Below are 23,999 nucleotides of genomic sequence, written 5' to 3'. Positions count from 1 at the left end.
ATACCATCTTACAATTGTGAGTATGAGGTCAGGGAATGCATACAAAAACTTATTGGCATAGCTGGTATTGGGTAAGCATAAAATACATTGTCAGTAGAATAGAAAAGGAGAGAGGGGCATTCAGAGCAGCAAGACACAGCTTTACGAGTATTCATATATTCACTTGCATTGTCACAATTCCAGTAACCATGCTGAATTACTTTATAACGTATAACTTGACTTTCAAACACAGAGCGTGGATTTAAAAATTCTAAAATGAGAAAAAAATAATTTGGTGTTCTCACACAAGGAGAGAGTGGTTATTTCTTGAATAACTCAGGGCAAGTGAGACTTTGAAGAATGAAAATGACCAATGTGAGGGAAGATTTGCAAACACATCAATTGGAGTGTGTGGTTTGTGATGGCAGAATTCTTACAGAATACTTTGTGTGGTGGGAAAATGCTTATTTAAAATGACTCTTCAGTTTTCAAGAGTTCATATCAGGGTTAAGGCTAGTGAATGTAACATGAGAAGGTTGATGTTTAAAACCAAGCCACAAAGTCAAAGCTCCCTGAACAGTATTTGGCTGAGAACTTTGCAGTTAACGGTAGAATTTTCCACATGGCTTTCTCAATTCCCCCGTCAGAACTCCCACCAGAAAGGCTAATGGAGAGTCTCTGAAACGAGCATCATTGTGAAAAAATTTCTGCTTATTTGGCTTCTCAAACTTGGAAGTCTGTTAACATTTCTTGTTTGACAACCAGATGTTTAAGAAAGGAAAATAGTCTTCAGGAGTCTTAACCAATATTCTAAACATAAACAACACTCAATATTGTGTTTCATGAAAGATTAATATTCGTGCAAAGAGAAAACAAAAATCTCTCTGTATCAGGTTTCTCCAAGAAACATTTTAACTTGGTAGGTTTAAGAAACGGAAAGAAAAAAATGGATACAGCAATGTTTATATTGATGTTTATCATCTAGGACATCTGGAATATTTAGGATCATTTTATCTAAATATGCTCTGTTTACATGATTATTTTGTCAGAGAAATTCAAAACACTTTATATAAATTTAAGGATCTATGTTTACATCTGAGTGCCAAACAGTTTAATTGTTTTAATATTGCTGTAAACAACATTCTGATATCCTTTTGCATAAGGCTCTCAAAGTATTGATGTAATCCCAAACCCTTTCTTGGCCTACTCTTTAAGGGAGGTATTGTCGGCTTTCTTGTTGATGGCTGAGGGTCATGACACGTCTCACATTCATAAAGGCAATGATATAACCATGGAAGACATTGAAAAGATATAAAAAGGTATATCCCCAATCCCATAAAGTTTAAAAACATGTTGATATAATGGGTAAACCAGCAGGTAAACGTTATAATACTGAGTGGAGGGTAGAGGGTGCTTTACGTGAACAGTTATAAATCTCGAGTTTTTGAAGCAAGTTAGGAAACACATTTTCTATAGGAATGAAAGAAGCAGGGATAAAACAGCAAATAATTCTGTACTTACACGGTTTTCATTGGCATGCGTCTCCCTGTATGTATATCTTGACTTCATTCTTGAAAGATATTTTCACTAGATATAGAATTCTAGGTTGACCAGTTATTTTCCCTTTCAACTCATGAGAGGTGTTTGTTGGTGTTTTAGCTCCCAGTGTTTCTGCCGAGATGTAGACATTCATTTTAATTGTTGTTACCCGTGCAAAATGAGGGTTTTATCTCCTAATCCATCCCCATTTTCCAGCAGTTGTAATTGTCCTAAACTTTGCCTGTGGTTTAGGTCATAAGACCATGGCTTTCTATCTGAGTTCTAGCCATCCCATATACGTGCCCTTCATAGCACCATCCTACATTTGGGTTTAAAAAACCCACAAACCTGGGTGTGTAAGTGGTTCAGTTGGTTGGGTGTCAGACTGTTGATTTCAGCTTAGGTCATGATCTCATGGTTCATGAGTTCAAGATCCACATCAGCCTCTGCCCTGACAGCTCAGAGCCTACTTGGGATTCCCTCTCTCTGTTTCTCTCTCTCTGACCTTCCCCTGCTCATGTTCTCTCCCTCAAACATAAATAAACATAAAAAAAAAACCAAACAAACCCACAAACATTAAAAAAAATGGGAAGCACATTATGCCCTTTCCTTAGTTTAAGTGTTGAATCCTCTACAGTATCATCCTATTTTTTTTTCAGTCTCCAGTGTCTTCAAGTAGTTTTATTTTACATTTTATGTAGAGTTTTGTAGTTTTACCTACAAAAGGGTTTGCCTGAGAGGAGCTTATTTGGCCATGACAGGAAATAGAATGTTCACAGTAAAATGCATCCTGTATTTCTCAGGCTATACTAGATAAAGGGTTAAAATACAATCATAACAGTTTTAAGAAAAAATTTTCAGCCACACCATTGCCTACTCAGAGAGAATTTTAGCCCCTGTCAGTTTTCTACTAAATTATTTAGAAGTCCTCAGTGGATGTTTCATTTATTCTCCATAAACAGTGTCTCCCATTTTCTTTTCTCCTTCTCTGGCTTGCTATAACTTTTATCTTTTGTGAGAATTTTGGTCCAATATAAGCTAGGGGAAACAGTTCCCACAAGAGACTACCCTCAACTCCAGGACCAACTGCAAATTTAGGGGTTTCCCTCAGGTTTGATAACTTACTAGAAAGGCACCAAAAACTCACTGAAAACTTATGTTACAGCTTATTATGGGGAATAGATACAGATTAAAATCAGCCAAAGAAGCACATAGGGCAGAATCTAGAAGAAGCACCAAGCACAAAGCTTCCATTGTTCTTTCCCTCTGGAGTCAGGATGCTTTACTTGCTATCAGTGTGTGACCGGATACATAGAATATTGCAAACCAGGGAAGCCCACCTGAGCCATGGTGTTCAGAGTGTCTACTGCGGGCTCCACCATGAAGGCATGCCCATGTGGTTGATCTCAATCTCTAGTCTCTAGCCCATTTGGGTATGTATGACTCAAATCCTCCCCACCCCAGCCATAGGTTGCATTGTTGGTTGTTCAGACACAGTCACGTGGTCAGCCCCCACCCTAAATACCATTGGGTGCGGCCCTTTCCCACCCTAAATCACTTCCTTAGGCTATGCAGCATGACCTGATGTCCCAAGGTAACTAAAGTCATTCCTATCAGGAGAGACCACCTCCCAGAATTTGAGATTACCTACCAAAGGCCAACCCTTGTCTTCAGGCAAGGCCAAATCTTTACATGTTTGTTATTAATGTCAGATAAAAACTTTAAGATAACTATTTATACCCATTAATCCCTCAAGGATATTCAGGGCACTGTGTTCTTGTCATTGCAGAGACAATTGGTACTGATGGAGTTGACACTCTGTCTTCTTGGTAACCTATGGAGATTTCTGAGAGGTAGTTCTCTTTGTTTTTTACTGATTATATTTTTTCTGATTATTACCTTATTATGTGAATTGATAGCCCCAACACAGAGGGCATTCCCAATAGTAGAAACTATTGTCTTTTCTCTCTGCCACATTTTGCTTCCTCTGCTGGAGATGCTTTTCATACTTATTTTTGCCTGGATAACTCTTGATTCCCTTTCAAGATTCAGATCAGAGGTCACTTCCCATAGGAAAGCATCCTTGACTGCCTCAGTGTGGGGGAGAGCTGTCCCTAGTGCTCTCACAGCACATTCGCTTGGCCTCTAAACCCCACGAAACGTATGATGACATGACACACTGTAACCTGCCCAATATTCTAGACTGTGAAGTACTCAGGGCAGCAACGGGTCCTATTTACCTTTGCATGTCTGGCACCTTTCATGACACATGACGCAAAATAAGGGATCAACAAATGATTATTGAACGAATGCTATTTTAGAAACTTCGGTTCCTCTGAAACTGACCTACCGTTCTTAAACAAAACATGCATAGCTCTACTATCTTTCCTCTTTGATTGTTTAATGAGAAGATTCTTAGTCCCTGAGGCTAGGATGTAGGGTTCTAACAGTTCCCTAATATGTCCACTCAGGCTTGAATCCTGGAGTAAGCAGAGTTGAATCTCAGTCTGCGACATGTTCATTGACAAGAATTTATGCCACCATCGTACATTATAAAATAAACAACTGCATCTGGGTCTTTGAAGAGAAACTTCATTGTCCTCTCAGAAGTAATAGGCCTGCTTCTAGTTCAAAGGTTGCAGAGGAGGGTCTCAAAATTTAGTGCTTTACATCTTATGATGGTATGATGGTCAAAATTATGATGTGAACATCCATGTGTAAATCATGTTTGTTTATTTGTAGGCAAATGAAGAAATACAGAATAATCATATTATACAGTTATCTTGGAATTCTTTATTATTTATTTTGTTTCAAGTTCTGTGCCATTTTTAATTTTTAAAGTTTTTGCTTAAATTCCAGTTAGTTAACACACACTAAAATATGAGTTTCAGGTGTACGGTGTAGTGATTCAACACTTCCATAACCCTGTGCTCATCACAAGTAATCCTTATTATCCATCACCTATTTAACCCATTTCTGCACCTACCTCCCTTCTGGTAACTGTCAGTTTGTTCTCTATAGTTAAGAGTCTTTTCTTGGTTTCTCTCTCTCTCTTTCTCTTTTGTTCCCCTTTGCTCATTTGTTTTGTTTCTTAATCTCCACATATGAGTGAAACCATATGACATTTGTCTTTCTCTGACTGACTTATTTCACTTAGCATAATAATACTCTAGCTCCATCCATGTTGTTGCAAATGGCAAGATTTCATTCTTTTTTTTTAATGTTTATTTATTTTTAAGAGAGAGAGAGACAGAACGTGAGTGGGCGAGGGGCAGAGAGAGAGAGAGGGAGACAGAGAATCTGAAGCAGGCTCCAGGCTCTGAGCCGTCAGCACAGAGCCTGACGCAAGGTCTGAACTCATGAACCATGAGATCATGACCTGAGCAGAAGTCGGACACTGAATCGACTGAGCCACCCAGGCGTCCCAGATTTCATTCTTTTTTTTATGGCTGAATAATATTCTCTTGTATGTATATAACACACCTACTTTATCCTTTCATCAATTGGTGGACACTTGGGCTGTTTCCGTAATTTGGCTGCTGTAGAAAATGCTAGGATAAACATCATGGTGCATGTATCCCTTTGAATTAGTGTTTTTGTATTCTTTGGGTAATACGTAGTAGTGAAATTGCTGGATCATAGGGTAGTTCTATTTTTAACTTTTTGATGAACCTCCATACTATATTCCCAGAGTGGCTACCCCAGTTTGCAATTTCACCAACAATGCAAAAGCATTCTCCTTTTTCCACATCCTTGCCACACATGCTGTTTCTTGTGTTGTTGATTTTCACCATTCTGACAGGTGTGAGGTGATATCTCATTGTAGTATTGATGTGCATTTCCATGACTGTAAGTGATATTGAGTATCTTTTCATGTGTTTGTTTGCCATTTGTATGTCTTCTTTGGAAAAATGTCTATTTATGACTTCTGCCCATTTTTAAATTGGATTATTTGTTTTTGGGGTGTTGTTTTATAAGCTCTTTATATGTTTTGGATACTAACCCTTTATCAGATCATTTACAAATGTCTTCTCTCATTCCATTGGGTATGTTTTAGTTTTGTTGGTTGTTTCCTTCACTGTGTAAAAGCTTTATTCTTTTGATGTAGTTTCAATAATTAATTTTTGTTTCCCTTGTCTCAGGATACATATCCAGAAAGAAGTTGCTACAGCCAATGTCAAAAAAGTTACTGCCTGGTCTCTCTTCTAGGATTTTCATGGTTTCATGTGTCACATTTAAGTGATTAATCCATTTTGAATTTATTTTTGTGTATGGTGTAGGAAAGTTTCATTATTTCCATTATTTCCATTATTCAGTTTCATTATTTTCCATGTTGCTGTCCAGTTTTCCCAGCACTATTTGTTGAAAAGACTCTCTTTTTCCCATTGGATATTCTTCCCTGCTTTGTCAAAGATTAATTGGCCACATAATTAGAGATTCGTTTGTGGGTTTTCTATACTGTTTTGTCTGTTTTTGTGCCAGTACCATACTTTTTTGATTACTACCACTTTGAAATATAACTTGAAGTCTGTAATTGTGATGCCTCCAACTTTGCTTTTCTTTTCCAAATTGTTGTGGCTATTCAGGGTCTTTTGTGGTTACATATAAATTTTAAAATTGTTTGTTATAGTTCTGTGAAAAATGCTGTATTTTGATGGGGATTGCATTAAATGTGTAGATTGCTTTGGACAGTATAGACATTTTAATAATGTTCTTCCAATGAATGATCATGGAATGTCTTTCCATTTTTGTGTCATCTTCAGTTTCTTTCATGAGTGTTTTATAGTTTTCAGAATATAGGTCTTTCTCCTCTTTGGTTAGGTTTGTTCCTAGTATCTTACTGTTTTTGGTGCAATTATATATGGGATTAATTTCTTAATTTCTTTCTCTTCTGCTTCATTATTTGCATATAGAAATGCAATAGATTTCTGTATATTGATTTAGTGTACTGTGACTGTACTGAATTCATTTATTAGTGGTAGCAATGTTTTGGTGGAGTCTTTCGGGGTTTCATATAGAGTATCATGTCCTCTGCAAATAGTGAAAGTTTTACTTCTTCCTTGCTGATTTGGATGCCTTTTTTTTCTTTTTGTTGTCTGATTGCTGTGGGTAGGACTTCCAGTACTACACTGAGTAAAAGTGGTGAGAGTGAACAGCCCTGTCTTGTTCCTGACTGTAGAGGAAAACCTCTCAGTTTTTCCCCACTGAGGAGGCTATTAGCTGTGGGGTTTTCATATATGACCTTTATTATGTTGAGGTATGTTCCCTCTAAATCTACTTTGTTGAGAATTTGTATCATGAATGGATGTACTTTGTCCAATGCTTTTTATGCATCTATTGAAATGATCATATGGTTCTTATCCTTTCTTTTTTGATGTGATATATCATGTTGATTGATTTGTGAGTATTGAACTACCTTCGAAACCCAAGAATAAATCCCCTTGATCTTGGTGAATTATTCTTTAATGCATTGTTGGATTCAGTTTGCTTGTATTTTATGGAGAATTTTTGCATCCATGTTCATTGTGGTTATTGGCCTATAGGTCTCTTTTCTAGTGCTGTCTTTACCTGGTTTTGGTATCAGGGTAATGCTGGCCTCATAGAATGAATTTGGAAGTTTTCCTTCCTTTTGTATATTTTGGAATAGTTTGAGAGTAATAGGTATTAACTCTTCTTTAATGTGTTATAGAATGTGTCTATGAAGCCATGTGGTCCTGGACTTTTGTTTCTTGGGAATTTTTTGATTACTGATCTAATTTCTTTGCTGGTTATTGATCTTTCAAGTTTTTTATTTATTCCTGTTTCATTTTTGACAATTTATATGTCTCTAGGAATTCATCCATTTCTTCTAGGTTGTCTAATTTGTTGGCATATAGTTTTTCATAACATTCTCCTTTCTAAAATTTTTTTTAATGTTTATTTTTGAGAGAAAGAGAGAGTGTGAGTGGGAGAGGGGCAGAGAGAGAGGCAGACGCAGAATCTGAAGCAGGCTCCAGGACTGGAGCTGTCAGGACAGAGCCTGATGGCCCATTGTGGGGCTTGAACTCATGAATTGTGAGATCATGACCTGAGCCGAATTTGGACACCTAATCGACTGAGCCACCCAGGCGCCCCCATAAATATTCTCTTATAATTGCTTGTATTTCTGTGGTGTTGGTTGTTATTTCTCTTCTCTCATTTGTGACTTTATTTGGATTGTTTCTCTTTTCTTTTTGATAAATCTGGCTAGAGGTTTATCAATTTTATTAATTTTTTCAAAGAACCAGCTCCTGTTTCATTGATCTGTTCTTCTATTTTCTGTGATTTCCTTCTTGACCCATTTATTTTTTTAGTAGCATGTTATTTAGCCTCCATGTATTTGTGGTCTTTCCAGATTTTTCTTGTGTTTGTCTTCTAATTTCATAGTGTTGTGGTCAAAAGAGATGCATGGTGTGACTTCAGTTTCCTTGAATTTGTTGAGGTCTGTTTTGTGGCCTAATATGTGATCTATTCTGGAGAATGTCCCATGTGCACTTGAAAAGAATGTGTATTCTGCTGTTTTAGGATGGAATGTTCTGAATATATCTGTTAACTCCATATGGTCCATTCAAAGTCATTGTTTCCTTGTTTATTTGCTCTTTAGATTATCTGTCCATTGATGTAAGTGGGATATTAAAGTCCCCTACTATTATTGTGTTATTATCAATTAGATCCTTTATGTTCATTATTAATTGTTTGATGTATTTGGGTCCTCACATATTTGGGTGAATAAATATTTAAAATAGCTATATCTTCTTGTTGGTTGTCCCCTTTATTATTATATAGTGCCCTTCTTTGTCTCTTGTTATAGTCTTTGTTTAAAGTCTAGTTTGTCCAATATAATACTCTAGCTTTCTTCTGCCATCCATTTTCATGATAAATGTTTCTCTATCCCCTCACTTTCAATCTGCAGGTGTGTTTAGGTCTAAAATGAGTCTCTTGTAAGCAGCATATATATGGGTCTTATTTTTTTAATCCATTCTGATACCTTATGTCTTTTGATTAGAGCATTTAGTCCATTTAAATTCAAAGTAATCATTGATAGACATGTATTGATTGCCATGTTATTACTTGTTTTGTGTTTGTTACTGGAGATGTTCTCTGATCCATTCTTGTCTTTCTGTTTTTTAATGTTTTGCTGATTTTCTTTAGTGATATGTTTGGATTTTTCTCTTTCTCTTTTGCATGTTTATTAGCAGTTTTTGATATATGGTTACTATTAGGTTTGCATATAACATCTTCTGCATATAGCAGTCTATATTAAGTTGATGGTTATTCAAGTTTCAACCCATTCTTTTCTCCTCTCATCAACATGTTTTAGGTATTTGTTATTATATTTTATATCTTTTTTATAAAAAAATATTTTTAATGTTTATTTATTTTTTTGAGAGAGACAGATAGAGCAGGAGCAGTGAAGGGGCAGAGAGAGAGGGAGACACAGAATCCAAAGCAAGCTCCAGGCTCCAAGCTGTTAGCACAGAGCCTGATGTGGGGTCTGAATTCACTAGCTGTGAGATCATGACCTGAGCCAAAGTTGAACACTTAACTGACTGAGCCACCCAGGCTCCCTATATTTTACATCCTTTTTTTTTGGTGTGTGAGTTAATTGACTTCTCCATAAATGTTCATTTTTACTATTTTTGTGTTTCCTGCCTTTATACTGTCCCTTTTGTCTCTGCTTTCCCCTCAAAGCGTCCTCTTTAATATTTCCTGCAGGGCTACTTTAGTGGTTACAAACTCCTTTATTTTGTTTGTCTGGTAGACTCTTTAATTCTCTTTCTATCCTGAATGATAGCCTTGCTGGATAGAGTATTAGTGGCTGCAGATTTTTCCCATTCAGTGCATTGAATATATCATGCCACTCCCTTCTAACTTGCCAAGTTTCTTTTGAAAGATCACCAGCTAAACTTATGGATTTTTCCTTTGTAAGTTAATAACTTCTTTTGTCTTGCTTTCTTTAAGATTTTTCTTTATTATTATGTTTTGCAAATCTAATTACTATATGTCTTGATGTTGGCCTGCTTTTGTTGATTCCTCTTGTAACAACATAAGAAATTCAGCCCCTCTCATTTTCCAAGCCAATGGTTTTGGGGAAACATTTTCCTTGTGTGTTCACCTGTGTGTTCCTCTCTCTCTTGCCCTTCTCTGTGACTATGTCTCCTTCCCCATCACAGCACCCATGATTGGTTTCTCCCCTAAACCATGTCTCTGATCTTCCTACTTTTCCTGAATGTGGCTTCTTCTCTCCCTTTAGTTGTGGAGTTTATTCTGACAGTCTTCAGGTTGATTTTTGGGATATCTAGCTTTGTGAGCCTAGGCTCCTCCTAGTCCATTGCTATCTTCGTGCTCTCTTCTGGAGTTTTTTATTTTAAAATAAAACAGGATGCATGTTTCTTTATTTTATTTAAGATGAATAATAGTGGAAGTGCTTTATTGAACAAAATTTTATGTCCTTTCATATCTAATATGGCATAAATAATAGTAATATAAAATATAAAGGTCATGATGATCATATAATTCCAGAGCTAAGAGAATATATTTCTTTAAAATATAGCAAATAAGGCTCTCAGGGTAGAGTTTTAGGTGCCAACTTTGCATTTGCACTAGCCAGAGAGAAAGTGTTACTTTAAATTTTGTTCCCTGTGTACTTTGTCTGCCTGATCCTAGTCTTGGCCCTAAACATGTCCTGGTTCTATCGCTTATGAAGTATGTGGCCTTGGAGGTGTAAATTACTCTCTCTAAACCTTAGTTTCCTCATGAACAGATGGTGGCATCTTGAGAATTTTAATTTCATGACAGTGTGCAGATGAGGGGAATACAAAAACAGAGAACCCATTAACAAGTTTTGAGGAATCATAAACTTACAGAGTAGTAAGTGGTAAACTAACCTGATAAATTTAATTCTTTCATTTTATTGAGGAGGACTTACTCAAGAAAATGCAAAGACTTATCCAAGGTCATTAATTTATTTTGAGCAGAACCAATGCTGGAGATGTTTCCAGGATTCTGTTTAGCATTCTTTCCATTTTACCCCATTTACTAGACAGCATAGTGAGTAGCTTGGAGACTCTTGGAATGTGGATGAAACAAATGGATTCAGAGAAGTTTGTAGAAGAAGAATTGATTGGTGATCAGTCAAGTGATGACTTGGCAGTCATAAAAGATAGATGGCTACAATTTAGACCCCTGATAAGTAAAGAGAATAATTCCATCAACTGAAATAAGCAATGGAAGTTGGTAGGAAAGATGGTGAGTTAGCAAAGGATTGGAGTAGGGGAAAACGTACTTAGGCTAGGATGTGAAAGATTTTGATAATATGTGACTAAGAACTTCTTGTGAAGGAAGACTTCTAGGGGTTTGTAATAGGATATTTATGCAAACTGAGAAAAACTTTCTGTGATAGTCTTTAAAAATAGGGTAGTTTTCTGGGATGGCTTAAGTGTAGGATTCCTTGTAAGCAAGAATTTGTTTTCAGTAATTCCTCAAACTCCATCTGAAGCCTGCGATTCTTTGAAGTTCTTAGATTTAGTGCACTTGGCTTGTAAAATGGATGTTGGTTATGGGACATAAAAATATGAAGGATTTGAAATGACCTTTTAAATGGGAGAGGAATCAGCTATGCCATATCAGAGGGGTTACTATGGTGTAACCTTTTCAAATCCTGCAGGTGGTAGTGCTTTTAAAGTTCTAAGAATCTGAAATTTCATCCTTGCACTAACTATCTGTAGCTGGCATGTCTCCCAAGGCAATTACAGAGAAGGAAGACACTTTATCAAGAGGCAGCATCTGCACCAGAGAGCTAGGAAGGTTCTTGAGCCTACTTTTCGTCAGCAAAAAGAGAAGATGAGCCTGACCAAGTGGTTGTCTCAACAGTTTCCTGCTGAAGACAATTTGTATCCTAAAGAAGTTACATATAACATCTTTTTAGTTACCTGGCTCAATTAGTAAATAGTTATATTTTCATCATTGTTGGCTTTCTTCAAACATAACCATAGACTCAAAATACTTTTAGACAAAAAAATGATTTTAAGGAAAATACTATATTTTAGTCTTTATTATTGTGAGAGAAAGCAGAGTGACCAGAAATGAAGTTTCAAAATCCTACTTTGAATTATCCTAGGCTGGGACCCAGAAGAGCAATTTTTACTGTGGAAACATGTGAGTCTTAGTGAACCAAACCAAATACATTTGCTATATGTCAGTGGAGTAGTTTATCTGCAGCATCTTGATGAGAGAGAGCTTGGGGGGCAACTAATCCATTAACTACAGTGATGGGTAGCCCTCAGGAAGAATGTGTTCAGATCTGTGGTCTTTTCTTGATGGCGTACAGATTTTATTTCAATGACTAATACAGAGTAGTCCAAAGGACAGGGGTCAGAAGTGATTAATAGTATTAATTTAGGCAAAGCAGAGAAACATTGGTGGTAATTATTTCTGTAGATGAGTAGCAGTGTCATCGCAGGAAAGCCTTCATTGAAATTGGTGATTTGTGGGTGGTGACTTCCCTCAGTATCTCTATTTAGATAGGATGGAGAGGGTCTACAGGAATGAAGTTTTGTGTCCTGGATCTTAGGGCCTTTGAAGAGGGTGATGCTGAAATGATGGCAACATTATGGGATGTGTTCACAAGCCTAGTCTATGGGTAAGCTTCAGTTTCTCCAGCTTTGGAAGGACTAAAGAATGCAGAACCATTTTGGTACCAGGAAGGTTTTGCATCTTTGTGAGCAATTGCAAGCAGGAATTTTGGTATACAGAAATCTTTCATCCAAATAATGGCATACCGCAAACGAATTAGAACTATTCTTTTCCTGTGACATTAATTATTTCATGTTATTGTCCTATAGTCTCTGCCCATTTCATGGAGAAATGTTGGCTCAGACTCTTGATGAAAAGTTAGGCAAGTTTTGTCACAACCAGGCTATCTATTTATTAAAGTTTATTTTATTTATTTTGAGAGAGAGTGAGGGGGGAGAGATGGGACAGAGAGAAAGAGAGAGAGAGAATGCCATGCAGGCTCTGCACTGTCAGCATGGAGTCTGATACAGGGCTTGAACCTACAAATTGTGAGATCATGACATAAGCTGAAATTAAGAGTTCGTTCGCGTAACTGCCTAGGCCACCCAGGAGCCCCACAACCATGCTTTTAGTAGTGTTTTGGATATGAAATTTATTTATTATTTATTTATTCATCATGTATTTTCAGCTGAACACTAGAGCATATATGAGGGCCGATGAGAAATGAAGACAAAATGATAGAACAAATTATGATGGACTCTTATGTGACAAGCCAATGAAAGTAGATTTTATTTCTAAGACATGGGGAGTAATGGAAGGGTCAAGAGAAGCATTGAGAGCAAGCTGAAACAACAGAGGTCTGTTAGCTTTATACAGCTTTCATGTTATGCCTGAATAGTGTTTTAAAACATAACATCCAGCAAGAGTGATGCTGGATTGGATACTATCTGTTTTGTACGTATTGCATCATACCTGGTGTCCTACTCCTATTTATGTTCATTGCACAGCTCTCAAAGACATTACTGTTTGCAATTCCTGATCTAGATGTAGGCATCTGATACCATATAAACACTGTATCTTTTTACCTTACATAAATATGGCCAGGTCTGACCAACCTACAAGTTCAAATAAAGTCTCATTAACATTATTGCTAAATAATTATGGTTCTTCTATATACCTGACTACACATCTTAGCACCACCTATTTCTTAAAATCTCCATGATATCTCATATGTGCACATGAAAAAAAAATCACTCATGTTTTCTACCATGCTGCCACCAAGTCATTTGGAGTAGGTATCGCATTGCAACCCCTGCAGTTGATGCCTTTCTGGGAAAGCAGCTTCCTTGGTCTCTGTTGGCCTCAGGGGTGCTTGGCCACTGCTCTGCAGCCCTCACCAGATGTTTCCAGTCTTATTCAGAACAGTGGTGGGGATGCTTCTTTTTCCATATTCATTTAAAAGTTTTATCTAGGTGCCAGAGCCCATGATCTCAGAGTTTGACTGGAAAATAGAAGCTTTAGCTCTGAATCCAACTTTTCTTCCTTATATGCTGCAAAACCTATCCTTAGAACTGTCTGGCAGAAGGATGCCAGGGCATCACATTATTTATCATTTTTTTCCCTCTGGTTTTCCCTAGGTCCTTCCAATCTCCAACTCCCACATACTTCCTATTTCCTCCTTTCAGTGAGGAAATACAAAAGCTTGAATGCATTTCAACTTGTCCAAGCGGACCCTCAATTTTGGAAGAGGACTTTAGTCTCTCAAACAGATAAGGGAAGCTATTTTTGAAGTAGCGAGACATGGGAGTAGATTAATATTACTTAGGTTAAGTAACAGACTTCATTTTCATGCTGTTATAATTTGAACGTGTGCCAATGATCACATCAATATCAATGTACCTGCAAGCACCATCTTTGCATAACCTCCATTTTAAAGGTTGGGTCTGCTCTTCATCTACGCTAGTAAATTCTACCTAAATACTCTTTCCTTGTTAGCTTTGGTTTACTGATACCACTACAGTTAAGCTAGTCTATATTCAATTCTTTGCAACCCTTCTCCATGGGAGTGAAAGACCCTGTGTTAGTCTTGCCTTCTGATGTCTTTCCCCATCTTTTCCAAACGTGTCAAAACTCAATTCAGCACTTCTGTCTAGGAATCTTCTCTTGCTTAACGATGTCTTGTTTAGTCAGTGCCGTTATCTTAGTTCATCACTTTCTGAAAGGTTTTTTAGGGACCACTGTTTTCTTGAAAGATATCAATAAGTGTTCTTTCGGAGGTGTAGGGAAATAAATTCACGGTAAACTAAATTTGGTTCATTCTGCTCCCTATATCTATCTTTTTTAATGCACTTGAATGTATTAAATGTTCTAAGAACTTTTTCAGTAAGGAAACTAACTTTGTATCCAATCTTATTAATATAAGCTCCAATACTTATGTTACATTTGTTATATATTGCAGACGTTAAATTGCAGATTTCTTAAAAGTAAATATCCTTAATTTTTGTCACAGCTCTCCTTAGTACCTGATTCAATACTGTGTACAATTCAGCTAAACTGACATATTACAAGCTAGGCACCATGCTAGGTCCTACAAGTTCAAGGATGAATAATTTTTGTAAAGACTTATGGATAACAGGTAGCTTTCAGTGAACAGTATGTTGCTGGTATTCAGCATTTATTGAATTATGGTTGCCTTGGAGTTTGATTTTCAATTCTAACTGTAACACTTTACATGCTATATCTCTGTCCCCATTTAAGAATCTGTTAATCTTTTTTCCCTTGTTGTTATTATGCAATTATGAAAAGATTTTTAAACATATTTGGAAACCAAGGTAAAATGACCAAAATGTTACACAAGATTTATAATTTTGTTTTCTGTTTCACTTTGATTATGCAAATGTAGAGTATAAATTTATTTATTCTTTGGAATCTAATATTTTGTTAAATTAGAAATAGAGAATTTCTAACAGAAGGGGCACCTGGGTGGCTCAGGCTCAGTCCATTAAGCATCTGACTCTTGATTTCGGCTCAGGTGATCTCAAGGTCGTGAGACAGAGCCCCTGGAAGGGCCGTGGGTGGAGCCTGCTGAGGATTCTCTCACTCCCTCTCCCTCTGCCCCTTCCCTGCTTGGATGCGTGCACATGCTCACTCACTCTCTTTCTCTCAAAAGAAAACGAAAAAAGAAAAGAAAATTTCTCACAGGAGGAATCAAGGGATGGTAAAATAGCCAGACAAGGCTTTAAAATGGCATTCCTAAAACTCTCATGTTCCCAAAGCAGGAAGCGATAAGAGATATACATAATGGCAGGAAGAGGTGAGTGAAATATTTTGTTTCACTGCTGGTAAAACTATGAGGGTGCTATTGTGGTTATTGAAGGAGTTTGGGCTCAGTGGATGACGATGTGCTAATTGATAACTACACAGAAGATTGCTAGTTTTTGGACCCAAGAAGGAGACAGAGTTCAAAGGGACCCCCTGTTACTCAAGAATTTGCAGTAGTGTTCTACCGTACGAGTTTATAATCCATTTTCAGTTAAAAGAATTACGGTCAAAACAAATAGGTCTTGGTTCATTTTGTAATTCAGTAAACACTGCTAGATCTCTATTTGATGTCATCAGTGTGTGAGGCCCAGTAGTGGTGATGCTGGTTGTGGTGGTGGTTAAAAAGAAATTAATACATTCTGAAGAGAATATAGTCCTTTGGGAGAGAAGAAAAGCTTGATGACATATGGAAAGCTTGACAACACGACCTGATAGAGTATGTAAAATATGTTGCTACTACGTGATAGAGAAAAACACAACAAAATGTTGAAAAACGTTTTGAGGAGTGGACTGGGTTCACTCTAACTAATTTGGGAGGATGAAGAGCTCCTAGACAAACCATTAAGACCCACAAAAAACCAGACACAAAATAAGTAGTTTGAGGAGGTGTAGGAAAACAAATATTAAGGTTAAAATATTGGCAAGTGAATGCACATGTTATGTCACAGAGGAAAGGTTGAAGAAGAAACTACTTCCGGAGTCAAATAAGGCTTTTCTCATAAAATATGAACTCTTACCTTTTGCTGAAGCAGAACCACATTCTACAGAATAGTAGTGATCTTTGACGTGGTGTCCATGGCAAATCGCGAGATGTGTCAAGATTCTTACCGCCTACCAACTTCTACATGCTTCTAATACACCAAGAAGAAAATGATACCACTGAGAAAAAGAAGTAGAATGTGTTTCTTGTAAATTTTAATTCAAATATAGAAACAGAATGGTTTGAGTATATAGGCAGAAATTAAAAAAAAAAAATTCTTCCTGCTTTTGAAAGTCAAGAGTTTGGAACAGAAAGTTGAACAAGGGAAGTGAAACACTGACTTCACAAATAATGTTGAAGAACATGATTTTTTTGATACCATTGCTTATGATGAAAAACACATGGGTCTGTCAGGAGGAGGAAATGTCTCATTACAGCTTGTGGGTCTGTCAAGATGATCTCAGATTGGAGAAGAGAATTTAAAATTTAAGAGGGTTTTGGCATAAGAAAAGCAAAAGGAGCAAAGATGCCAAGTGTTTCTTAGGAAAAACTATTAGACACTATTCTAAGAGCCTCAAATGTCTAACTCCCAAAATATAATTGTTTACCAAAATAAGACAAATATTTCAGAAGAATACTACCACCTGGCTGTCCTCGAGGACTATCCCTGATCACAGTGCCTGCTACTGCCTACTGCTGCCAGACCCAGGTCTGGGTCCCATTGTTCATGGAGGCTAAAATGGGCCTCTCCATGGCCCTTCTGGAGGGTCTTGCTTAGGCTTCTGCCCACGTCCTCTGGAACCATGATGAACTTAGTTTCATTTCTTTGTCCTGGGTCTGCCTAATTCCAGAATCTTCCCTTTCTGAAGCAGCCTAAGTTTGGGCAAGTCCAATGCTGAATTGCTCTTATGTTTATGAATCAAACATACTAAGGAGACGTGTTTTATAATAAAAGCTTCAGAGAGCTTCTTTTTTTTAAATTTTTGTTTATTTTTGAGAGAGAGAGAAAGAGAGAGAACAAACAGGGGAGGAGCAAAGAGATAGGGAGACACAGAATTTGAAGCAGGCTCCGGGATGTCAGCACGGAGCCCGCCATGAGGCTTGAACTCACAAGCCGCGAGATCATGATCTGAGCCAAAGTCGGACACTTAACCGACTGAGCCACCCAGGCGCCCCCAGGGAGGTTCATAACTACTAAGATCATACGTGTTATTTTGTGACCTGTGTTAAAATCATGGATATAATTAATTTAAAGCTGAGACCACTAGGTGTTTCTGTCTTCAAGGATAGTCCCTAATAATCTGCCTATGGCAAATTACTGGGAACAGTCTAAAGATGTTTTCTGGCCTTTCCTAAGGGGTGAGGAGAGGAGTCCTTGATCTGTGAAGGGATGAGCATAGGACCTGGCCCTGATGGTGGAGGGGGAAGAGGGGTGGAGAATGTGGAGAGAAGAAAGAAGAGGGACACCCCATCCTAGAGTCAACCAAATACCCAATATTTGGGTCTGTCCTTTTAGCCATTACCCAAGCCAAACTCTTCTCTGGTCTGCACTTAATCTCATTTCCACTCCAAATTAGTTTTCCAAAGGAACTGTTAGTTTACTGAGATCAGACTGTGTGTGTGTGTGTGTGTGTGTGTGTGTGTGTGTGTGTGTGTGTATGTTTAAATAAAAGTGGTAAAGGGGTGCCTGGGTGGCTTAGTCGGTTAAGCATCTGACTTCAGCTCAGATCATGATCTCACAGTTCATGATCTCTGAGTTTGAGCCCCGCATCAGGCTCTGTGCTGACAGCTCAGAGCCTGGAGCCTGCTTCAGATTCTGTGTCTCCCTCTCTCTCTGCCCCTCCCCCACTTGCACTCTCTCTCTCTCTCAAAAATAAATAAAACATTAAAAAAAATTAAAATAAATAAAAGTAGTAAATTGGGAGAGATTTGTTAAATACTCTGTGGATTCATAAAGACATTTGTGACAGATGTATTCTAACCCACATACAAGGACAAAGCTAAATTGTATATCTGTATTATAATGTTGCTTAAGTCAAATCTATGTAGGAATAGTTAAATAAAAATATTTTATTAACATTTCAAATAATTTTCAAAGCCAGAGTTTTCTAAATGGCCCAATATAATAAAATGGGAAGTACTTTAGCCTTCTCATACTTCTCCAATTAAAAGTAATTTGCAGATATTCAGAAACTAAAACCTTTTAAAGTTTAAATTCTTATCTTCTCTATACAAAATGGCTATGAAAGATGCCATGAAATTGTGTGTGTGTGTGTGTGTGTGTGTGTGTTCTTAAAATGTCTTGAGTTAGATTATGCTAATGGCAATATTTCCATTTATTCAATCTAATATTTGGTTTTAGTGTTTACTCTTTCTCTTGCTGAGACAGAGCATCATGGATGAATCTTTTGATTGTTAAAGAAATGTAAAATAATTTTCTTTTCTAGCTTATATTTCTGATTTCTAGAAATCAAAGGTCTGAACTGTAAGTATTAACTTTAAAGTGGGGGGCAGGAAAAGGGCTAGGCTTTTAGCTCAAGATGTATACACAAAATATTACTACATCAAATGTATCTGTGAACATCTATATCATTCAAAAAAGGTATGTGAAACCTGATTCTCTAATCAAGAGAGAGACCATGTTATCAGAAATGTGGTAAAATAACTCAACTGATAGTTGTATTGTGGTGTCATAGTCACTGCCTAGAGATAAAGTTTAAGACAATACTTCTCAAACTTGAATGGGCATATCAATCAGCAGGGGATCTTATAGAAACGTAAATTCTGCTTTAGTAGAACTGAGTGGGCCTTCATTACTGCATATCTAACAAGCTTTCAGGGAATGCCTCTGCTCTCGGTCCTTGGACCACACTTCCATTATGTGGAGGAGAGATTGGGGTAAATCTCATGATTCCACTCCATTTTTCTCTTTTCTCCCAACAGTGGGCTGACCTTCTAATCTACTCAAGCCAGGGTGAATTGATACCAACAGAGTAAGGTGAGGGAGTAGTTTCTTTAACACTTTGCTGCAGATAAGTCAACTAAAAAGAAGGTACCTGTTCTATCATATATTAGCATGCTAAGATCACTCCTGGGCTACAACAAATAAAAAGATTGTTGGTAACATATGTATGACATGAGTTTTTATTTTTTTTTAATTTTTTTTTTTAGTTTTATATGGTTTTGTTAATAGTTAAAGGTAAAAAATTTGGAATTTTCTACCAAACTATGTGTTTATCACTAACATGTTGCTTAGTGATTTGAAAACAAGGACATTTTTTGCTTACATTGAAAAAAACATACATAGAGTATAAATGATTCAACACCGTCGCAATAATTTCTTTCTGGATTATCAAATTACATGCATACATTTCTTCTGATAATTGGATAGCTTATTATTTCCTACATATAAATGTATGAGTTCCTTGATGGCGAAGACTATGCTTCATACCCTCTCGGTGCATTCCAGAAGGCCCAGGACAATTCTGTGCACGCAGCAGCCTTCGTCACATGCAGTCACTTCTCCTAACTCTGTGTTCTACTGCTCTACCTTGTGAGCAACATGCTGTAGCATAAAGCCTGTCCTGCACTGAAAGCTGCAGTTAGGGTGCACATGTGGTTCCGGTTTTCACTTCCTGAGGATCGTTTGTTTTGAAGTGACTCTTGTCCTGTTTACTTTTGCAGAGAGCCTTGTCTAGCACTTGAAAAGGAGCTTGACAAGAACTGCTGTTTGATTCTCTGGGAACAAATTATGTCACTTTTGGGATTGTAAACATCTGGTAGATTATTGTTAAAATAATAATGGGTTTATTATACTATTCTGTCTTGTGTACATTTGAAAATCTGCATAAGCAAAACCTGAAAAAAAAACACAGGGACTTGAACAAGGGAAAATACTATTTATAAGGTCAGGGTTGTGTAAAAATAGAGAACTTAAGGGATGACTGGGTGGCTCAGTTGGTTGAGCATCCAACTTCTGCTCAGGTCATGATCTCATAGTTCGTGAGTTCGAGCCCTGCGTTAGGCTCTGTGCTGACAGCTTGGAGCCTGGAGCCTGCTGCAGATTCTGTGTCTCCCTCTCTCTTTGCCCCTCCCCAGATCATGCTCTCTCTCTTTCTCAAAAATAAATGAACTTTAAAAAAAGAATAGAGAACTTAAAATGGACACAAAGACATGTATATATGTATTCATTAATAAATAAAGACATATGTATGTAATTTGATAGGACTGCAAATTCAAATCTTACAAAAAAAGGTTTATTTGAATAATTATTCCTAGAGATTAAAAAGAGTCAAGGTTTTAGAAGCTTGTTACTCTCTTGAGCTACTCAAATGGGTTAAAGATGATCAAATGTAAGAGGATATTTTTAAAGGCTATAATGCCTAATGCAAGTCCCCTGTTCATGATCAGGATAGAGAACAAGGCTTCAAGTTTAGTTGTTACATGGGTCTGTTGGTTGTCTCAGTAGTTCTCACTTACTGAACTTGAATTGTCATGTCAAATATTGGTTAATGACAAAGACTACATGAGAATCTGGACTGATGAGTGCAAAGCATACTACTGTTAGTGAAACAACTTGAAGTAAATCACATCTGTCATTCATTCACTTGTTTGAGCAGCAAACATTAACTACAAGGCATATTTTATACAAGGCACTGTTCTAATAACTACAGGAGAAACAAGATACATTAGGTTTGTTTTGATGATGAGTTAATAAAAGAGTCTTCATGTTAAAAAAACCAAAAGACCTCTAGGTATGTCAGTGCGAGAAATGTTATTTTCTGACCTGAAAATATCTTAGCCCTTTAGGCTTATTTAGATAGACATTAATAAACATAAGCAGGTCAAAACTGTGATTTAGGGGGCACCTGGGTGGCTTAGTCGGTTGAGCGTCCACCTTCGGCTCAGGTCATAATCTAGCATTTTGTGAGTTCAAGCCCCACATCAGGCTCGCTGCTGTCAGCTTGTTAACGCAGAGCCCACTTAGGATCCTCTGTACCCCCCCAACCCCCCTGCTTGTACTCTCCTCAAAATAAATATTTAAAAAAACCTGTGATTTAACATTTTAGTACCAGCTCACGTTATAACCTGTTGAATAAACAAATAAAGTTATAGACCAGTTTGTAGTATGATTCATATTTTATAAAAATTCATGTGTATATTCATGTACATCGATATGTGTCTATCTAGGTTTGGAAAATTTGGGGCCAGATGTATACCAAACTTGAAGAGTCAAGTCTAGGAGATGGAGTTGGGTGGGTGGAACAGAGAGAAACTTTCACTTCTAAGGTGAACTTTGGGAGATTTTTACTTTTTTTTTCTCTTTAGTATTTTTCAAATTAAGAAATTATAATTTCACTTCTAGGGGTGCCTGGGTGGCACCATGTTGGCTCCTTCAGTTAAGTGTCTGACCCTTGATTCTGTCTCAGGTCATGATCTCGTGATGATTGTGAAATCAAGCCCCATGTCGGGCTCTGCGCTGACAGAGTGGAGCCTGCTTGAGATTCTCTCTCTCCCTCTATCTCTGCCCCTCCCCTTCTCACTCACACACACGTTCTCTCAATCTCTCTGTCTCTCTAAATAAGTAAACTTAAAAAAAAAGTAGTTATAATTTAAAGTATCTTTTAAAAGATCTAGCCCATGTCTCTGTCTTTAGGTAAATAATAAAATCATGTAGGGGCATTTACCTTTGGTTTTAGATTTTCCTTTTATGTAAGCAAAGTACTACAGTATGGCTACTATTGTTGCTTATATAACAGTATTAGGACAAACATACTCCAGAATTAAAACTGGTTGTGTGAGACTGGAAAGGTCATGGGTAACCTATTTGCTTTCCTTATATTCCAAATTTTCTGTAAAATGACTTTTTGATGTTTTGGTTAATATGAATTAAAGAATAAAACAAAAGTTATCTAAAATACATTGTATTATATAATATATAATGACACACATGTGTATTTCAAGACCATTAAAAGATTAATTTTACAATGCATTTCAAGACTATCACAAGAATAGGATTGCAGTTAGGTATGTCTTCTTTCTAAAGTATAAATCAGTGAGACGGCATCTGTAAATTATACTATATGTGAGTAATTAACAAGTTAATGATGGCCAGCTTCAAAGATACTTTTGTTCTTCTAATAAATGTTGGCATTCACATTAAAACCATAACACACAAAAGGAGAATATTTCACAAACATTTGCTGAAAGTGTCAGGATATTTTGGTTATTTTTTCCCTAAAAGTCAATCGTATAAGTAGGGTTGTAACATTGTCAGATATCAATGTATTTGTTAGGAGGCCTTCGTTATGCATTTTTCCCTCTTAGTTACCCCAGCAGCTCCACATAATGGAAGAGGCCAAGGACCCTGGTTTTAGATCCAGGTCTACTACATACACACCACAAGGAGCATCGGTTTTAGGTGTCACTTAAGCTTTCTCTGCATCACTCTTTTCATTTGTTTAAAAAGAAAAAAGGAGATAAGAGCAAAAAAGTGATTCTTTTTTTCCTTTGGGGTTCTCAGAGCGAGGGAAAGTTTGGGGGAGAGACAGGAACAGGTACGTAGGGGTTGTCTTCTCTACATCAGCAGGGCTGGTTTCATGGGCACGTGACCAGTGCAGTTGCAAAGGGCTCCGTGGTCAGCAGGATCTCCCACTTGATTGAAGCTTCTATGGCCACCACCCTAAAATTCTTAGTCATTTTATCTTAATTTTGTGATCTGTAGGTGAAATTGGATATGACAATGGAGAAGAATTGAGGACCTCCCAGTTGATGCCCTGCCACCCTGAGGTGGTTCTTAGCTGCTGGCTCCTTTGATCCCTGGACCCTTTCTGGCCTCCCATATATTCCTCCCTCTGCAGGGTCCTGGGCACAGCTGAGGAGAGGGTCTTGCCCATCCCACAGTATCTAAGAGCTGGGCCTTGGTGCATTGCACACATGGGGACCAGCCTTTTGCCCACTCCTGATCCAAGTAACTAGTATAACCTATCTGTCTTGGGCTGGGGTGTTGAGCTTGTGGGAGGGGAGGATAATGAAGACGCCTGGTTCAGTACCCTTGACCCCGCCTGGGGTACTGTGTGTGTGTTCAGTGACTGGCAAGAAGGGACACGTGGCAGCTGATGAGTGTCCACATGTTGTAGATGTGCACACACTCCACACGATGGGTGAGGCCACGGCTCTGTGAGCGGCTGTGCTGACTGGCCTCAGCCCAAGGGAACTAACATTGCATAGCAAAACAAAACAAAACAAAAACAAACAAACAAAAGCACCTGAGACAGAGACCACAAATGAAAGGAAGTCCTTCGGTTTTAGTGTCTATAATGACACTCTGTACCTGTTTTATTGAACCAAGGGTCACACATTTTTTATTTTTCACTGGGCCCTGCAATTTACTTAGTCTGTTCTCTGTGTCAAGGTGTGCATTAGGTTGCTGAAAAGATTAGATGTGGTAAGATATGGTAAACATTTCACAAAGGGTCTGATACATAGTAGACTTTCAATAAGTAGCAGGATTAGGAAGCAAATCGGGTGTGCTCAAAATATGAAGAGATGAGAAAGGAAATTCTGGAAGGGACAATCCTACCAGAATCACAAGCGAAGAATCCTTCCATTTTGCTTTCCCTCCTCTTTCCCTGTCTTCAGTATCAGTGACTATTTCTAGGGCATGTCTTGCTCCTTTGGTAATAGAGATTTTGTTCTTGAGGACTCGTTCCCCAAGCTTTTGATAGCATTATCTGGAAAGTGGTTTGCAATTTAAGAGGCCATTTCTAGAGCGGTGTGAGGAAGGATGACTGGCTGAACACCTCATTTGCGGTGCCTGTCTATCCGTTCACCTGAGTGGTATTTTGATACCAGTTAAAAGGTAGCCCAGGGGATGTTAGAGCCGGAAGGCGTTATAAAACCTTTACCTCAGCCCCTCCATTTCCAG

At 37.7% G+C, this 23,999-nt stretch overlaps 1 long non-coding RNA gene across 1 annotated transcript in view; it reads right to left on the bottom strand.

Annotated features, from left to right (window-relative positions):
• The window catches only part of LOC125911514 (uncharacterized), a 29,933-nt gene extending 13,717 nt beyond the window's left edge, over positions 1–16,216 (bottom strand). Inside the window, exon 1 of the long non-coding RNA XR_007454346.1 lies at positions 16,110–16,216. This is a non-coding gene — a long non-coding RNA (uncharacterized LOC125911514). The remainder of the gene's footprint in view (positions 1–16,109) is intronic.
• Positions 16,217–23,999: the final 7,783 nt, after the last annotated feature.

The sequence above is a fragment of the Panthera uncia genome (genome assembly GCF_023721935.1).
Source record: "Panthera uncia isolate 11264 chromosome C1 unlocalized genomic scaffold, Puncia_PCG_1.0 HiC_scaffold_3, whole genome shotgun sequence".
Lineage (NCBI taxonomy): Eukaryota > Metazoa > Chordata > Mammalia > Carnivora > Felidae > Panthera > Panthera uncia.
This window is presented reverse-complemented; position numbering and strand designations above follow the sequence as displayed.